The sequence below is a fragment of the Callospermophilus lateralis genome, chromosome 6, assembly GCF_048772815.1.
Source record: "Callospermophilus lateralis isolate mCalLat2 chromosome 6, mCalLat2.hap1, whole genome shotgun sequence".
In the NCBI taxonomy this organism is placed as follows: Eukaryota; Metazoa; Chordata; class Mammalia; order Rodentia; family Sciuridae; genus Callospermophilus; species Callospermophilus lateralis.
The window spans coordinates 29,676,247-29,690,816 of record NC_135310.1 but is presented as its reverse complement, the minus strand read 5'-3'; positions in this window follow the sequence as shown (position 1 = coordinate 29,690,816).

Sequence of the window (14,570 nt, the reverse complement as noted above, 5' to 3'; positions counted from 1 at the left end):
TAGTTTTGCTTTCTTTCATAGGTTGAAGTCCTTATTGTTAGTACAGCGTGTTTATTCTCTTCTTATTGAGGCAAAAACCCAATATCTCCTAGAATTTGAAGACCCTATGAATCTTTGCAAAGCACTACAGACTCCCATAACTAGGCTAGTCTCCCACAATGTTGCTATGGACATATGCAGCTTAGTGCATTTTTGAGATTCCTTATCTACTTTGCCCCAAATCCTAGCTGCCCTTGGCAACCCTAGGTTCCACTGTTTCTTCCACCCAGTGTGACTGTTACCCTCTGCTTGGACTCTGTTCCCTGCACCCCAGTTTGGAAAAGACTTTTAGGAAGAAAGCCCTGGCAATGCTGGGCTCACCTCAATTGTTTTCTTTCTTAAAGATGGAAGCTCGGAGTTAGTTGCTGTCTGGTACTTGCAAACACTGTTGTGAAATAATTTTGAGACAATCTGCATTAACTTTAAGAAAACTGACTTGATAATAACTAACTACAATCAAGTGGGGACTATTTTAACAATGTAAACATATTCAGAATTACAATCTGTTATTCACAATCACAGATTAATGTCAGGAAAACCATTTAATAATATTTTACATCCATTTGTATTTTTTTTACAAAAAATACAATTTTTTCTATGATAAAATATTCAAAGCATTTAATATCAAGAATAAGATAATAATTTCTGGCATCACTATTTCCTTTTTAACCTTGAATCAGAGTTCCTAGTTAGCATAAGAAAAAAATAAATAGGTATAAATCTGGTAGGGAAAATTTAAAATTACCATTATTCATTATTTTGTATATTTTCTATACATAAAAATGCAATGAAATCCATAGACAAATTACAATAATTAATAGATTAATTTCATATGAACACCATAAGATCAGCAGACAGTCTGGTGTGGTGGCGCATACCTGTAATCCCAGTGACTTGGGAGGCTGAGGGCAGGAGGATCCCAAGTTATAAGCCAGCCTCAGAAACAGTAGTACCTCAGCAAAACAACTTAGCAAGACTCTGTCTCAAAATAAAAAATAAAAAGGATTAGGAATGTAGCTCAATGGTAAAGCACTCTGGGTTCAATTCCTAGTAGCCCCTCTCCACAAATATACAAATTTCATTTTAATAATCAGCAAAAAATAATTAGAAAGTAAATCTGACTTATATTTTTGTAATACATAGAAAATATTTTATGTATTACAAAAATATAAGTCAGATTAGTGACATTAGAAGAGATCACAGTAAGAATTTTGTAAAATGGCATATATAAAGTAATCCCTTCCTTGTATTTTACATACGTTATGTACTTTGTCTTTTCCAAAAGAAGTTTGGGGAAATGTCTATCAAATGTTAATTATAGTTATGTCCAGAATCTGGCATGATGTTTCTATTTTCTATTAAAAAAAATTTTGAGAGTCAAAAATTTTTCTATATACATTGATTAACTTCATATTTGGGATTTAAAAAATACTATAAACAATTAATTTTTAAAATCACCATTTTACTTCAACTGTTTAGAAATTATAGGGAGGAAAATGTAAACATGTACCTCAAAGTCAATATTAATATTTGCTACACCTCCAAAGCTTCTAATTGGTGAAAAAAAATTTGTCAGAATAATTATTTAATGTCATAAATTTGAAATGTTGGTTCACTGATTTAATATTTTATTTTGAGCAGTTTTTTGAAACTCTTTGAACATTATAGAATCATCCAGTGACTCAATAAGCATTTGTTGAAAATCTGAATAGCTTCAACAAAAATAGGCTTTTTATTTCTTGGTTGAAATGACTAAAAGACAGATTTAGTTAAGGGATTTTAGCCATTAGTTAATCAGAAAGTATGTTTTGAGATCCCTGAAAAGCACCAAATGGGATTTCATTTTCATATTTACTTTATTCTCTGTGTTTTCCTAATAACTCTTTGAATGTTTAATTTTTCATTTAAGTATTTTAAGATCTCATATGTCTCAATAAACAAATCCAATTATTTACATTTAAGACAACCAACAACTCCAAGCTCCAACCTCATGAATCACTTGATGGCTCTTCTTGGTATTAAACTTCTGTGAATAAACATAACTTGGAATGTTTAGAAGCAGCCAAGAACATCTGGCTTACAGTCTTCATAAAATGAACCTTAAGTTTTATAATTTTTTTAGTGGCTGCCCAGAAATTAGATCTTCATATGGACTTTCTTCTTATGGACTTGTAAAATGAAATAATTATAGGTAAGAAACATTTTTTTAAAAAAATCATACATGAAAATATTCTATGTATTACAAAAATATAAGTCAGATTAGTGTGAAGAGATCACTCCATAAACTTTAAAACTTTATAGCAATGGTTTAAACTAATCAGTCTGTCATTTACATGAATAAGTTTTTAAATTGCTCTATATGCCGTGCTTTGGGAATCATTCTGACTCATTAGTTTCTTTCATTTGATACTATTAAGCATCAATATTCATGCTCATTGGCTTTGCCATCAGTTTTATATCAATCTAATCAGTATCCCTATATGTAGTCATGTTAATTAAAAAGTTTATCAAAGTCTCAAAGATGAAAGTTATATTCTCCTTCATAATGCTTAGCTGACAAATGATAAATAATTGTCTGTAAATGCCAGAATATAAATTAATCCTGACAAGAGGAGCAAGTTTTTAGAGGTAGCTAACTTTGCTGACCCTTGGTGTGCCAAGTAATTGTGTGGAGGAGGCTCTAACAAGTCCTGTGTTGAGATGCACAAAGTGAGGGAAACTGTGACTATTTTTGACTCATGTAGAAGATATATTAAAGTCCCCACCCCAAAGGAGAGATATGATTCTTTTTAGATCCAAATAATCTATGGTGTATGTTTTTAAATGAAAATTAACTGAATGTCTGGATCTCTCCATTTGTTTTTTGCTACTCATTCATTATTTTATTCATTATTTTATCGCTGGATGATGGACTCATTCATTTGATGAATAAATGTATAATGACTATTTACTAAATGGTATTTTCTTTTTCTTTTTTAATTTTTAGTTTTGAAGCAGGATCCTGTTATGTTGCCTAGGTTGACCTCCAACTTGTGATCCTCTTTATTCAGCCTCCCCAGTAGCTGGGGTAACAGGCTTGGCCATAGCCCCAGACAGAAATGGTGTTTTCAAGTGGTTAAGGAGCCAGATAGTCTAATTTGCATGGGACCTCTACCACTTAATCTTTTTGTATGTCAATTTCTTCATCTGTAAAATAAAGATAAAATGTAGAAAGTAATAGTAAATTATCAGCAAATTCATGTATATATGAAATGCCTGTTCATATAGCTGTCCCTGTCAATCTGTCATATCAGATTATTGTTCACTATTAGATATTATAACATGTTCTAAGGGTCCTAGACTCAGACAGTACATAATACTCAGTACAATAGTAATTCAAACTTTTAATCTGCTTTGTACACTGAAAGTTTTTAAAGTATTTTACTGTCATTCTAAATCCTTCTTATATTTCCTGTATAAAATTTATTCCTGTATGCACTAAAATGCATGGATTTGTTTTACATGAGACTTTCTCATCATTCTTTTCTACTACATTATGAATTTCTTGAGTTTCTTTATTCTTTTTTAAAATTTTATTTATTTATTTATCTATTTATGTTTTGTAGTGCTAGGGATAGAACCCAGGGTTTCATGTACATGAGGCAAGAACTCTACCTCTGAGTCACATCCCTCGCCTGAGTTTTTTTTATTCTTGAGTTCATAAGTGCTGGAATTCTCTCTGTGAGTTAAGTAAACAAATAAAAAATTACCTGCTAGGACACACGTGTAGGCTGCTGAAAGTTGAGTCTCCTAATAAAATAGAACTTCTTCACCACAAACAAGTATGAGGAGGCAGAAGGACTGTCCCCATCTCAAGGTAAGCCATGCCACTGCAGGCTTAAATTGCTGTATTGTATGTGCATCCCTCTGTATGTAATTCATAAAATTTCTGCAGCCATGATCCAGGCTGTGATGAAATACATAAATGGTGTGATGAAATGCTGATTGGGAGAACTCATGAACAGCTCTGTCAACGGACCAGTAATCCCCCATGAGCCAACAAAATGACCTCCAAGAACACTATTATCAGAATATATTTGGCCTTGGTCTCTCTTATTTCCTATTTTCTTTAACCATGTTTTTTCAAACATTGAGATCACATTTTAGTATATTTGGCACCAAGCAGATTTCCTTTTAATAAACATTTCTAAATTTGAAAATAATTTTTTAAACCTATATCACTCATTTGAATACCCAAATATATTTTGAAAAAATATGGTATGCTTTGAGCTACAGCACAAACCAAAGGCAAAATTCATGGGCATTCTGAATAGTCAAATAAAATTGGAGTGATAATGCAATAGTTTGTTCCACTTGTGTTATAATTCTAAAATATGTTCATATTTGACAAGTCTTGCTAGTTGGTGAGTTATACTTTAGAAGGAGTCCCTGTGAAAATTCCTAATTTTCCCATTAAAGTATCAGTAGAGAAACCAAGTATAACAATGGCCATCAGATTTACATGTTTATTACTATTTTTTTTTTAATATTCTTTGGTTCTGTCTCAAACACTAGGCAAATTGATTAAGCATAGTATTAGTTTTGGCTGAAAAAACAGTTTTATTCTTTGAAAAATCATTGAAAATAAAGTCAGAAATCTTCAGTGATTAAATAAAAAATTTGTTTTTTATTTATGCACATACAATACAGCAATACAAGCCTGCAGTGACATGGGCTTTTTATTTATTCACTTAACTCACAGAGAGAATTCCAGCACTCCATCCCTTAGGAACTCAATAGTTTCTTCCCCTGCCCTCCCTCTCCATCCATCCATAAGGAAGGTAGAGAGATTACAAGTATTAGCTCATTTGAGTGTTCAGACTGAGAATCCAGACAATTTTCTGTCTGCAAGCTGAAGATCCAGGAAATTTAACCAAATTCTGGACACCCCATGGCCCAATCAAATAAAATTAATGATCACAAGAAGATAATTATAGTACTTCAACTATGGCAAATATATCTATGCTTTCCAGAGACAACAGAAGGACATCAAATACCCTAATGGGAAAGATACACTGAACTGTTAATTTATTTTGAGATGTTAGAAAAATGACTGAAGAATTACTTTTTTAAAAAGGAAGTGGTTTTCCAAATATATGTGTTTTTAGATTACTCTTATATTAAGGAGATAGATCATAGAGGGGATCCATTCTAAGAAAGAAACAATTATAAAACTCTTGAAGATTACCCAGGCAAGAAATAATCATCCTCTAAGACAGAGGTTGGCATACTTTTCTGTAAATGGCCAGATAGTAAATATTCTAGATTTTGCAGACCATAGTATCTGTTGCCACTACTCAATAAGGCCATTATAGTATGAAAGCAGCTAAGGACAATCCGTAAAGGAATGAGCTTGGCTGTGTTTCATTTAAACTCAATTTATATATCCTGCAATTTGAATTCCATATAATTTTCACACATCACAAATATTATTTTAAAATTTTTCAAACAATTAATATGTACAAAGCATTCTTAGCTTTTGAGACATATAAAAAACGTAGAAGATCAAACTTGCCCCATAACTGCAGTTCCCTCTGATCTAAAATAGTGGCAGTGGTACTAAAGAAGAGAGGAAAAAAAAATTAGTGGTGGCAAGGAGATAGAATTTATAGAATTTGGTGACCAGTTGAATGTTGAATGCTGAGGAGACAGGGAATGGCCTTGGATGAGTTGCAGAAGTTTGGCCTGGTTAAATGGTGGGGTGATTCATTGATACAGAAATCAATGCTAGAGGGAGGGAATCAGAAACTGAGTTTACATCTCCTAAACTAATCCATCAATAGAGTGTTCAGAGGAAAGCATTTGAGGTTCTTCATTTTTTGAGCATTGGTCACGAAGCAAAAGAAGTGAAGTCTTGGAAAGTAGAAACTGAATTGAGCATTATTTTATCAGAAGGGCACATGACCCCCTGTGTTAGCTTTTTGCTGCTGTTACCAAAACACCTGCCAAGAATAACTTAAAGGAGTAAAAGTGGCTTACAAGACCCTGTCTCAAACTGAAAAGTAAAAAGAGTTGGGGATGTAGTTCAGTGTTAGAGCAGCCCTGGATTCAATTCCTAGTTCCAGAGAGAGAGAGAGAGAGAGAGAGAGAAGATTTCAGAGATTGAAGATCCCTCTTAGCATATTGATTTGTAGCTGCTGTAACAAACTACCACAAACTGCTACTTAAAAAAAAAAAAAAAAAAAAACCAGAAATATATTTTCTATTATCTAACAGTTTTGGAGATAAATTTGAGGTTCAAAGTGTTGACAAGTCTAGTTCCTTCTGAAGAGTGACAGTGAGGTAGTCAGGGACCACTATGGTGGGACAAAAGGCTGGGGCAACAAAACAAACCACTGGGTGCATTCATCTATTGACCTTTGTAATGCGATGATCTGCTTCCCTATTCTGGTGCTCTTTTTAACAGACGGACTCTGATAAAACTACAAAAGCTGTATATTGTACAAGTTGAAATTGTTTCTAAAGAAAAACCCAAATAAGTCCTCTAGCTCATTCTAAATCAACACAAAAATCCTAATTTTGGAGGTCATAGAGCTGGGTGATACATTATTGGTTTCCCACTAGCTTTGCTGTAGGTAATACCTATGACATGTGGGTTATGATGACAATGGTTGCCTGGGTTGCTTTTCAGGGACTTGACGCCTGCTTTTGCTGAAAACATCAACTTTTTGCTTGGGCCTAAAGGTGTCTGATGGTTGATTAGAATGGGATGAAAGTGTTTGGCATCTCTGTCTTCATATTATGTCTTCCTCTTTTGCTGCCTCAACTTTGGGTCAGATTCTACCTGGCGCTGAATGTAGACATGTTGATTGCTTGTTGGAACTGGTGTATGTTTTCTTTCGTCCCACCATTGTGTTTTTTCAGCAGGTGTAGCATCCCAAGCACCTAAAGTCCTTCAGCCCTATCATAAGGCCCAGACTGAGCCACAAAACCAGGAGACTTGCAAAGAATGATGGCACCAGTTCCAAGAGTAACTCTGCAGTTTCTAAGGCAAGTTGACCTTGGTTCAAGTCTTGCACAAGGATTAACATCTGTGGAACTGTGTCCCTGACCAATGGGAAGTTTCCAGACTTTAGCCACCCTAGCAAATCAATGAAAGCTTACATCTCCCTTTTGTTTCACAGAGCAGCCTGGTGCTGTCTCCCTTCAGGTGAGGCCCAAATTAAAACCTGACATGCAGTGGTTATGTTTGTGCTCTCTTGGCTCAGTTTCACTTCCACCATCACCAAGCCAGAAGTTGCATCTTCAGTAATATAAGGAGTATCTGTTCTACGACTCTTTCCTAGTTTCTGGTGGTTTGCTTATAATCTGTAGCATTTCTTGACTTGTAGAAATGATCCCTGCCTTCATATCCACATGGTATCCTTTTTTTTTTTTTTTATGAGAGAGAGAGAGAGAGAGAGAGAGAGAGAGAGAGAGAGAGAGAGAGAGAATATTTTTAATATTTATTTGTTGTGGACACAACATCTTTATTTTATTTTTATGTGATGCTGAGGATCCAACCCAGCGCCCCACGCATGCCAGGCAAGCGCATTACCGCTTGAGCCACCTCCTCAGTCTTACATGGTATTCTTCTCCTGTGAATATCAAGTCTAAATTTCCCCTTTATATAAGGACAAAAGTCATCTTGGACTAGGGGCCCAACTTACTCTAGTATGACCACATCTTAACTATATCTGCAATATTCCTATTTCTAAATAAGGCCACATTCCAAAGTACTGGTGTGTGGGAGGGGGCAGGGGGGGCGGGGTTAGAATTCCAACATGAATTTTGGAGACCTTATACCATGGCCTTAGCATAGTCCATAATAGGACATCAAGTCCGTGGCTATTTTGTTTTGTTTTGTTCCTCTCCAGACATATGCTGAGTACTGAGGCTGGATTAAAAAATTTGTTAAAAAGTTATATAATATGTTTCTTAAAGTCAAAACAAGGTTTTTCTGTGTATTATAATAAAAAGATTAGAATTTGATTCTTACCAGAATGTGGGACCACATAGAATATAACAGTCTTCTAATTGAAACTTAAGAAATAAAAGGGTGAACTGAATGTGTACTGAATCTTCACAGAGCTGAAAGTCTAATCTTAACTCAGCTAAATTATGATTAAATTAACTATGATTAAATTAAAATGACCAGTGAACAATCTCTCTGTTTGCCCAGCAAAAAGAAAGAGGAAACTTCTTTAGAGGAATAACACCCTCTTGAACTTCAGCAATTGTTATATATAATAATTGCTAGAATCTTCCCAAAATAAAGCTATGTGGTCAAAAATCAAAGGGAAAAACAAAAATAGAAAGAGTCTACAAAGAATCTAGTTACAAGATTGAGATGACAAAGACCTTAAAATAACTATGATAAAAATGTTGAAAGGGTAAATGAAAAAATGGAAAAACAGACAAAAAGATCAAGATACTGACCGAAGAATTAAAATTCACAAAAACTAACAAAATGGAAATTCTAGAATCAAAAAAATATGAAATCATAAGAAAAGTTGTACAACAGATTGGATGCATCAGTCAAAATTAGTAAACTGAAATATCAACATATATATTCATACCTAAGTTAGAGAAAAGAAAGGAAAAAATTACAAAACGTGCCTGATAGCCATGTAATACTCAGAAGATATCCAGTATGTGTAATTAGATTTCCAGAAAAGGAGGAGAAAGACAAGGACAGAAGAAACATTTGAGTCAGTAAAGTTTTAGAACTTTCCTAAACCCCTAAAAGATATCAATCTCAGATCCCAGAAGCTCTAGAAGTAGCAAACAAGGAGGACAAAAATCTGAGACTCTTACCAAAAACAAGGACAGAGAAAAACTAATAAAACAACCAAAGAAAATAAGACCCAAAAGCAACCAGAGAAAATAAGACCCCCAAACAATATCACAATTAATAGCTAAGTTGACGTAGAGATAGTAGAAGCCAGATGGCAATGGAATGATACTTTTAAATTGCTACAGGGGAAACAGTAACTACCAATCTAGAACTCTGTTTAAGTAGTAAAAACCAAATGAAATGAAGATTTTCTTTAGACAGGAAAAAGTTGGAGAATTTGTTACTAGCAAACATCCATTTTTAAAAAACACTAGACTATTCTTCAATCTGAAATAAAAGTAAATATATAGAGAAATTTGGGTATAGGAAGGAACTAAGAGCAATGGAAAAAGAAAAGCATGTGGGTAACTTCAAAAGAATATTGACTGATTTGGGGATGTATAAAAAAATAATAATATTGCCTTCTATAGTAGAAACGTATGTACAATTAAAACGTGTGACAGCAATAATGAAAGGTAAAAAAAAGTTAATGTGGCTGAATTTTTCTAAGATTTAGTATAAGCTGAGGGGTGGTAAAGGACAAGTCAACTATACATGTTGCCAATATGAAGGGAAATACTAAAAATAAAAAGTTAATAGAGGAATAACAGACTGATAAAATTATATATATATATAATATATATATTTAATTTTATAAAAGAAGGCAAGGAAGGAAGTTTAAAAGAAATATAGGCAGATAGATAATAAGATGACAGACATAAACCAATTTTAATTAATAAACACATTAAATGTAAATTGAATAACTGTTCCTATCAAGAAACTAAGATTGTCAAACCTCCTTCACAAAAAAATAATATGCTGCTTAAAAGTGAAGTGCTTGAAACATAGAACAAAGGTGTTAGTGTGAAAATAAGAAAGCTAAACCAAATAAGCAGGAAAATAGATAGTAAGGCAAGAATTATTACCAGAGAAAAAGAATAATATAGATTAAATCCTTAATCCTAATGGGTGGATTTAATCTGGTAACATATGCAGAAAAGAGTATAGAGAGTTCACTTGTAAAGAGTTTGGACATCTTCCCTCCCATACTCACAATAAGAAAAAAAAAAAAACACCCTGGAAAACAGAAAAATCAATAACTCTTCCTACTTCTATCAATCAGAGAAGTGAGATGGCAGAGCAAATTGTCCCTGGGAAACAGAACAGGTATACAAAACAGAGAATCACAGCTTTCCCAGGGTGAAGCTGCTGGAGCCAGTAACAGGCAGGATCATTTAAAATGATAATGGGTGAACTGATGGAGGTTGAGAGTTAAAACTCCTGGAGCCCATGCAATCCAACACCTTCATTCAGGAACAGAGGAGATCATCCTGAACTTGCTAAAGAACATTTACAAAGAACACACTACTAACAGTATACTTAATTGTGAGAAGCTAGATGCTATCACTAAGACTGAGAACAAGATAAGAATGTCACCTCTATTTTCTTACACTACATGTGAAGTTGTACAATATCACCTAGATCATGATAACGGTTTACACCGTAAACTCCGAACTACAAAAGTAACATGACAAACAGTTATAACTAATACGACAACACAGAAGATAAGATTGAATGTTTAAAGTGTCTAATCCAAACGAAGGAAGAAAAATAAAAGAATGGAACAAAGAACATATGGGACAAATAAAAGGCAAACTGCAAGGTGGTATATATAAATCGAACCACATTAAAAATTGTGTTAAATATGATTGGCCTGCTTATCCCATTTAAAAGGTGAAGACTGTCAGATGGGGTTTTTTAAAAAGTCAACACCCAATTATATTCTGTCTATAAGAAACTCATTTATAACAATAAAGCAGATTACCAGTTAATGAAAAGTGGAAAAGCTAAAGTGGTTATATTGCTATCAGATAAAGTATGTTTTAGAACAGAGAATATTGCCAAGGTTAAAGAGGGACATTTCATAATGACAAAATGATCACTTAATCAAGAAGACATAAAAAAAATCTAAATATTTTTGCTCCTAAAAAGAACTTGAAAATACCAAAGCCCCCAAAACATTACAGAAGTACAAGATGAAAAAGATAAACGCAGAATTACAGTTAGATATCTCTCTTTCAATAGTCAATAGAGCAAACAGAAAACAAGTAAATGTGTATAATGGCTTGTACAACACTGTCAACCAGTTTGACCTAATTGACTTTTACAGAATTTTCCATCCAACACAGCACAACCCACATTCCTTTCTCAATAATAAAAGATTATTTGTTTCCCAGATGTTTGTCAGTTTCTTCTCCAGCTATTTCAAAATATATTAAATCAGTTCATGAGACACCACTTAGCCAAGTTGGGGTGCTCACAGAATACAGTGTATAATATAAATGAATGAGTAATATACGGTGTTATTTTTCAAACAGCCAGAATTTATCAAGTGTGGAGGGTGAAAATTTCACTAAAATGTAAAAAATGGCAGTGGCTTTCTCACTATTACACCCAATAATTCACTTTTTGCAACCATGCCCCATCATTGGATACTGGATACTAATAAGTCTTGGATCCTGAAGAAAGAATATTTTTCACTCAGAATGGCCTCATTAAATTACAAGCTGCATATTTTGGATATTCACACTTACATATATATATATTCATTCACACTGAAAAGAAAACAAAGAGTTTCTGAGTTAATTATGATATTAATTAGTTAGGCCTAATTAATTTAGGCCTTCAGGAGTAAATAAAATTGCAGCTCAATAGTGCATCCAGGGAGGAGAATGTCTATAACTGAGAGATGCTCCCAACAATAAAAGTTAATGGAACTGGGCACAGTGACACACACCTATAACTCCAGTGGCTGAGGAGGCTGAAGCAGGAAGATTGTGAGTTCAAAACCAGCCTAAGCAACCTAGTGAGGTTCTAAGCAACTTAGTGAGACCCTGTCTAAAATTTTAAAAAATAATAATAATATAAATTGAAATAAAAGGGACTGGGGATGTGGCTCAGTGGTTAAGCACCCCTGGGTTCAATTCCCAGTATGAAAAGAAAAAGAAAGTTAACAGAAAATGCTTGTACCATGAAGACTAGCCCATTCTGAATTAGGATGCCTAAGGAATGAGGGACTGCATTAGCATAACAGGTAAAGATTCTTGTCAATGTAAGGTATTTACTACACACAAAAATCATGGATGGGCAGTTAAAGAAGGAAATTATAGATACTAATCATAGATTTTGATCTTTTGAAAAAATTAGAACTGTGATATTCAACAATATTTTGTATTTTCCTCACAATGTCATGCATATATATTCATTAATTTATGATTTAATCATTCAGGAATATATTGTGTCTATTCATTAATTTTCATCTTCATTTTCTTTTCCATTATTTTTTGTTCATTTCATTTCTTCTTATGTTAACATCCATGAAATATGTGTAGAAACATTTTTACATATGCTACATGTCCAAAATTGGAACTCATCTTACAAAAATGGTATGATTACAGTCATGGCATAATGACATGGTATTTTTCCCTTTCTTTTCTTATATGTGGAACATTGATAATGATGCATCTTACAAATGATGTCTTGTAATGTGATGAGAGTGTCTACAGAATGGTAGAAAATGTTTGCCACTTGCAATTCAGATAGGATACATAGAGAACCCAAAAAACTTAACACCAAAAAAACCCAACAACCCAATTAATAAATGGACAAAGGAATGTAATAGCTACTTCACAGAAGAAGAAATATGAATGGTTCACAAATATATGAAAAAGTGTTCAACATCACTAGCAATTAGAGAAATGCAAATTAAAACTACATTGAGATTCCATCTCACCCCAGTCAAAATGGCAATTATCAAGAATACAAGTAACAATAAATGTTGGTAAGGATGTAGGGAAGAAGGTTCATTCATACGTTGCTGGTGGGACTGCAAATTGGTTCTACCTCTCTGGAAAGCAGTATGGTGATTCCATTGAAAATTTGGAATGGAACCACCATTAGACCCAGTTATCCCACTCCTCAGTTTGTACCCAAAGGATGTAAAATCAGCATACTACAGTGACGCAGCCACATCAATGTTTACGGAAGCTCAATTCACAACAGCCAAACCATGGAACCAACTGAGGAGCCCTTCAAGAGATGAATGGATAAAGAAAATGTGATTTATATACACAATGGAATGTTATCAAGCTATAAAGAAAATGAAATTTTGGCATTTGCTGGTAAATGGAAGGAACTGGAGGCTGTCGTGTTAAGTGAAATAAGCCAATCTAAAAAAACAAAAGGCCATATGTTCTTTCTGATATGTGAATGCTAACACATAATAAGGGAAGGGGTGGGAAGAATAGAAGTTCATTGAATTAGACAAAAGGGCATAAAGGGAAGGGAGAGAAGATAGGGATAGGAAAGACAGTAGAATGAATCAGATATAACTTTCCTGTGTTCATTTATGAATTCACAACCAGTGAAACTGGACATCATGTACAACTACAAGAATGGGATCCTAATTAGAATGTTATACTCCATGTGTGTATAATGTCAAAATATACTCTATTGTCATGTATATTTAAAAAGAACAAATAAAAAATGATATATTTGTTCAGTAAATAGGGTGTGTTGGCAGTGGTTAATTTTATAATTTAGTATTAAAGTTACATAAAATCAAGAAGGAATTATTGCTGTAATGGAGAAAGCATGAGTATTGCCCAGAAATACTGGATTTGGTCAGTAAATGAGACTGAACAAATTGGAGAGAATGCATTGTACTCTCATTTGTGAGAGAGAGTTCTATTATGTCAGACTGGCATGTGTAGTTGATGTTCTTATTGTTTGGAAGACTGAATTTGGAAAAGGGTAAGTGCTGTTGGGCAATTAGTAGGTTAGCTGCTCTGGACATCAGCCATATGTACCTGTCTAAAACCATTTGCCTTTCCAGTCATTGTGAATCCTACCTTCTTCAGATGAAGCACTAAGTCTACATTTTTCAGATACTTGGAGTAGACAGGTGACTGGCTTCCACCAAGCAGAGGCACCCAAGAAACAAGGACGGAGGAAAGAATAGAACATTTAAACAACTCAGGTGGTAAGGGAGAAAGACTATTAAGTTACAAGTAGTAAGACTGATGTAGTTGTCCAAGGCTTGCTGAGGAATGCAAACCTCTTTCCTCAGATGTAAGATCTTCTCAAAGATACCTTGTTTGAAGTTCACACTATCAATGTACTTGATGAGGATTATTCCAAGCTAGAGATTAATGAGATGGGAATGTCAAAAAGTCAGTAGGATTAACAATGTGGAACTCTGGGAAAGCCATCTAAAGTATTTGTTTACAGGGTATAGGATAAAGTTTTAGGTTAAAAAGCTAAAAAGAAGTGGAGTGATAAGGAGTTTAGGAAAGCTTAGGATAAAATCTAACACCGTGAGGAAGAAAGAGATGGAACAAAAGACACACACGCTCAAAAACACAAACATTGCACAAACAGTTTGTTTTAACGACACCTCAACACTGGGGTTGTGCTTTTCTTGGTTGTACTTCCTCACTGCTCTTGCCAGTGGGCGTTGGAAGCCATACACTCTGAGAAGGAGAAGTATGGCTCTGAGAAGGAGAAGAAGTGAATGGGCAAATATTTCATTCTTCTATCATGTTGGAATTCTCTCTCATTGTTTCTGAAGGAAAGTCTTGCCCCTTGTTTTTTCTTCTCTTTACACATCCTAACTGAA